This window comes from Ambystoma mexicanum, chromosome 2q, assembly GCF_040938575.1.
Source record: "Ambystoma mexicanum isolate Mex_15411 chromosome 2q, UKY_AmexF1_1, whole genome shotgun sequence".
NCBI lineage: Eukaryota > Metazoa > Chordata > Amphibia > Caudata > Ambystomatidae > Ambystoma > Ambystoma mexicanum.
Genome location: NC_090924.1, coordinates 123,565,299 through 123,571,298, shown reverse-complemented (window position 1 = coordinate 123,571,298; position 6,000 = coordinate 123,565,299).

The window sequence follows — 6,000 nt, the reverse complement described above, 5'->3', positions numbered from 1 at the left end:
CAGATTGTTGAGCTTCTGTCACCCATCGGCTCTGCAGCATTGATTTGGGGAGGAGATCTGAACCTAGTTCTTGTCCTGGGGCTTGATCATTCTACGGGACACTGCAAACAGCACATTAATGCGGCACTGACTCTGCATCAGGCGATGGCTACTCTACCGCTGGTTGACATCTGGCGTGAACTACACCCACTGCACAGAGAGTACACGTTTTATTCCGGAGCTCATGGCCCCAGTTCGAGAATTGACTATTGACTGTGTTCTCCGGGGCTGATTGCTGAAGTGGAGCACTGTGAAATTCTTCCCAAAACATTTTCGGACCACTCCCTGGTCCTTTTGCAGCTATCACCGAGGAATGTGGCTCATTCCGTTAGAACTTGGCGTATGCCCCCTAACATGCTGAGAGATGAATCAGTGACAGAACCTCTCCGAGTTGAAATTGAGGAGTTCTTTCGTCGCCATGAAGGGTCGGTTGCCTTCTTGCAGTCGATCTGGGAGGCGTTTAAAGTATGGCTGAGGGGTCAGTTGATGGGAACATCCTATGGCATCCTGAGAGAAATCAGAAGGGAACTCACGCAAGCTGAGAGAAAGCTCCGCGAACTTGAGGTCAACCAGCCTGCCAACGAGGGAAGAGAATATCTTCTGCAAATTCAAGCCCAAATGGAAACATTCAAAGCTCTAGCCGACAGAGAACTCCATTTCATCTCACAGCCCACATGGGCGCGAAGATATGGAGAAGGGAACGCCCATGGCGGATTTAATCAGAACAGAAGTAGGGGCTAGGCAAATCACTAGCATTTTGGACTCTACTGGGTCGGTACAAACATCACCGGAAGCAATCAATGAAGTGTTCAAGCAGTTTTACACTTCACTATACACCAACGCTGATTTGGTCGATCTGGAGGACCTCAGAAGATACATTGGCCCTCATTACAACACTGGCGCTAAACCATGGCGCTATTAGCACCATGGTTGGTGCCGGTGTTGTAACGGGTCCGCCATGGTTCAATGGGGAATTACCACCCCATTCCAAGGTTGGCGGGGCAGTAATTCCCCATTGAACCATGGCCCTTCCCCATTCCCATTTTCGCCCCATAGGGCTCTATGGGAATGGGGAAGGCGCTAAGAATGGTACCGCAAATTGCGGTACCGTACTTAGCACCAAGGTCCCTTTGCGGGTCCCTACTTTAACGGCTGGTGTAGAGCAGCCGTTAAGGTCGGGTCCCGCAAAGGGACCTCGTAGTAAGGCGCTAAGTGTTTAACGGCGCTGCAGCCTTTTACGGCGCCGTTAAACACTTAACGCCAGGGTCGTAAGGAGGCCCATTGACTTTATCCCGCTCCCTGAGCTGGAGGATGATGATAGGGCCAGGTTGGACCTTCCACTGACAATCGATGAAATCGAACAGGCTATTGCTGACTTGCGAGCTGGGAGAGCTCCTGGATCGGATGGTATCCCAGTTGACTTTTACAAGACGTACAAAGATGAACTGGCCCCTAGGCTGCTAGCGGTCTGGGAAGATACTCTTGAGAAAGGTATGCTACCAGCCACAATGAGGGAGGCTGTCATTACAGTACTGCTTAAACTACATAAGCCTCCCCAGGATCCCTCGTCCTACCGCCCTTTATCTCTCCTTAATACGGAAACGAAAATTTATGCCAAAACTATATCCAATCGCCTGACCCCTTATATGAATGAATTGATTCACACAGACCAATCAGGTTTTATCCCATCATGCTCCACTGCGCTGAATCTGCGTAGGTTCTTCGCCATTACATCACAATTAGACCCCAAAGCTAAGGCAGCTGCCATAACCCTAGACGCCAAAAAAGCATTTGATTCTGTTTCTTGGAATTATGTTTTTGATTTTAGCCAAATTTGGGTTTGGTCCAGCATTTATAGCGTATATCCAAGTGCTGTACATGCAACCAACAGCAAGGGTAAGAACAAACAGTAATATGTCATCCCCCTTTCCCCTTTTATTTTTGCCCTCACTACTGAGGGAATGGTTGCTAAGATCAGACATGAACACACTTGGAGGGGCATATGCATCAGAGGTTCCCCACAGCTCCTTTCACTATACGCTGACGATACGATGGTCTATGTTAGAAACCCTGAGACACATCTACCCCCTATTATGAATGCGATCTCCACGTTTACTCAGGCTATAAAATTAACCAAGCAAAGTCTGAAGTTATCCTGCTAACTCCAGCCACCATACAGTCACCAGCATTATGGGTTTAAATGGTCCCCCACTACTGCACGTTACTTGGGTATAATAATGGTTACAGACAGTCCAACACTCCTCGTAAATAATCACAAAGCTTACCTGAATACCCTGGAATATAAACTAAAAATTTGGGGGGCTTTACCAATATCTACTTATGCCCGACTTGCCATACTTAAAATGGTTGTGGTCCCTAAACTCTTCTACTTGTTTTGTGGGGCCCCGTTTGGCCAGGAAGGGACTTCTTCCAAAGGCTACAACAACTTTCCACTGCATTTGTGTGGGGAGGGAGGGCAGTCAAACTTAATTGGCCCAAAATGTGTGAAAGATATGAAACTGGCGGTTTGACGGCCCCTGACTACTTACTGTACTATCAGCACACTACGCTCGATACTGGGCTACCGCGGCTGAACCACATGCCCATGTACGGGCCGAAAAGTTTGCAGCAGCTCCTTCCAATATTCAGGCAATGCCGTTCTCTTCGGTCAAAGGGAACATAACAGATATCGATCCTGTGGCCTCCACGGCCAGAGCCTGGTCGTCCCTGTTCGCTAGGGTGGATGTGAAACCCCTTTTTGGCCGTTTCTTTCCTTGTGGCACTACCCTGGGCTGGAACCCTCGTTCGATACGGCACTCCAAAAGAGATGGGACCCTGATAAGGAGATGAGACTGGGCGATCTATACCCTGGGGGAAAGTTTGCCACGCTGCAATTGGTGCAGGACAAACTGGGGACCGGCCTTATCATTACTCTGCAATATTATCGGCTTAAAGCTGCATGCAAGAAAAAGTGGCCTACATTCCCAGATGCCCCAGAAACTCATCAATTTATCACTGCTACCATGACTCAGGACGGGTTTACAGGTTCTATATCTAGCCTCTACAGGGCAGCACAGGCACATTCTCCTTCCAAAAACTGTATGAAACAAAAATGGGAGCGGGACCTGGGTATCGCGATAGATGATGCTAAATGGTCTAAATATTGTCAGCACACTAAATCCATATCGCTTAATTCTAACTTTTGATTGATACAATTCAAGATCCTGAATCATCTGCATATTACACCACATAAAGCTTCCAAATGTAATCCAGACCAGCAGTCCAAATGTCCCAAGTGTAGCTCTAACGTTGCAAACTCTATTCACATGTACTGGAGCTGCCCCCCGGTCAGAGCATTCTGGGAGGAAGTTGCCGAAATGGTTAGTGATATTTTTGGGCTGTCTATACCGGCAACTCCGCTAAAGTGCTTACTGGGACACATTGGCAAGGCATCTGTCAGGATCTGTCGCTTTGTAGCTATTGCAAGTGCGGTTGCCAAGAAGAACATTCTTCGGTGTTGGAAAGCTAAAACAGCCCCTAATCACAAAACCTGGCTGAAAGACTTAGTGTACGTCCAAGAGATTGAAGAGCTAGATGTTAGATTCGTGCCGACGGTGAGCAGGCCGAAGGACATATGGGCCCCACTACGGGCATACCTAATTAGCAATCGAGACAGCGGAGATGAGTCGGACTCCTGAACCTTTTAATATTCTGCCACTTATGCCTGCCTGTACATCTCTGAATGCGATGTTTAAGTAACATGTGCAAAGCCCCCGAGTACCTTGATGGTGACTTACCCGCTTGACTAATGCCTGTCGAAGTTACTGTGTTTGTTGTGCAACTCACCTAGGGAGGGGGAGGGGATATGGTTTTTCTTTTTCTTGTTGTTTTTTTCTTTTTTTGTTCTTTGGGAGGTTTACACTCTATATCCGGAAACGTTGTGGTTGACCGTTGCATATACCGAGGGTATGAACGGACAACTCACGGGTGAAGGTGTTAATATGGCCTACATGCTATGAACGGTATTTACATTTGAGCCCGGCCTGCTAACGTACATTTTGATTTGAATTTTATAATGTGGGTTCGCACCTTCATCTTCTTTTGCACTGTACCGTTATTCTGGTTTAAAATGTGAATAAAAAGATTATTTTTTTAAAAAAGCAAACAGGTTGCGCAGCACGGCCTGGCCGACTCTGGACTCCTCCCTGGAATCCCGGTCGATGCAGTAGAATCTCATGAAGGTGTGCGTCGACCTCCACGTAGGAGCCCTGAAGATGTCCAGCAGGGGCACACCAGACAAGAATGCCGTGGTAGCAGCGATCGCTCTGGTTGAATGGGCTCTCGGACGGCCGGGCCACGGCCGGTTTGCCAACCGGTGACAGTGCATGATGCAGCCGGAGAGCCATCTGGAAATAGAAGCCTTCGAGAGGGCCTACCCTTGGTTCACAGGTCCAAAGTTTAGAAACAGCTGTGATGTCTTTCGAAGACTCTTCGTGAGGTCCACGTAGAACTTTAGTGCTCCTCTAGCCACATCCAGCGAGTGCAAAGTCCTCTCGGCCGGCGACGAAGGCCACGGGAAGAAAACAGGTAACACCAAGGGCTCGTTGAGATGGAAGTCAGATGGCACCTTGGGCATGAAGGAGTGTTGCGTCCTCAGCACTACCCTCGACTAGTGGAATGTCTGGTATGGAAGTTTACAGGAGAGGGCCTGGATCTCCCCCACTCATCATGCGGAGGTGATGGCCACAAGAAACGCTGTCTAATGCAGGGGCTCGAATGGCGGCCCCATGAGCCTGGTCAGCACCACGTGGAGCTCCCACGCCGGGGCCGGAGCCTTCACCGGCGGGAATGATCGGAACAGTCCTTTCATGAACTCCTTCACCAGGCGATGAGACCACAGAGATGACCGCCCCGGAGTTCTGGTGTAGAGGGAGATAGCTGCCAGATGGATCTTGATGGAGGCATGTGCCAGCCCCACCTTGGCCAGCGATAGCAAGTACGGCAGCACTTGAGGGGCCGTAATCGGCAGAGGGTTAATCTTCTGTGTACGGCACCAGACAGAGAACCTCTTCCATTTGTGTCCATAGCACTTGAGAGTCGAGGATGCCCTGGCCTTTGCAAGCACCTCCTTGCAGTCCGCCGGCATATCATACCCCCCGAACTCTAGTGCTGCAGGAGCCAGGCCTGCAGGTTCATCGATCCTGGGTCGTGATGGAGGATGGCGCCTCCTTCCCTGGTGAGAAGATCTGCCTCCGTCGGAAGTTTGACCGGGGGGACGCTGACATGTCCAGAAGGTCCGGAAACCAGATCTGCCTCGGCCACGCCGGTGCGACGAGGATCATCCTGCACCGGGACCATTTGAGTTGACTGATGAGTCACAGCAGCAGCGGCAACGGGGGGGAACGCATACAGGAACAGACCGCCCCCGGCTGGGGAAACCAGCTGGCGAACCTCTGGCACTTGGCTTCGTCGCTGTCGCGAATAGGTCGATCTGGGGATTGCCCCATCGTCGGAATAGGAGATCCAATTGATTCTGCCGAAGTTCCCACTCGTGGCACAAGCGCACCTAACTGCTGAGTGAGTCGGCGATGGTGTTCTTTATTCCTGCCAGATGGAAGGGCACCAGGAACATCCCTTGGGCAACGGCCCAGTGCCACAGATCCTGCGCTTCCTTGGATAGGGCTGGAGATTTGGTGCCCCCCTGCTTCCTGATGTAGAACATCGTGGTGGTGTTGTCAGTGAAGACCCTCACCACCTTGCCCTTGAGGGACAGAAGGAACGACATGAGGGCCCAGAACATGGCTCGGAGCTCCAGGACGTTGATGTGTAGTTACCTCTCCTCTGGGAGCCAAAGACCTCTTGCCTGGAGATCTCCGGTGTGCGCTCCCCATCCTTCCAGGGAGGCGTCCATCATCACCGTTTCCTGATGTGCCGGGGTCTGGAAGCTCATGCCCGCCTCTA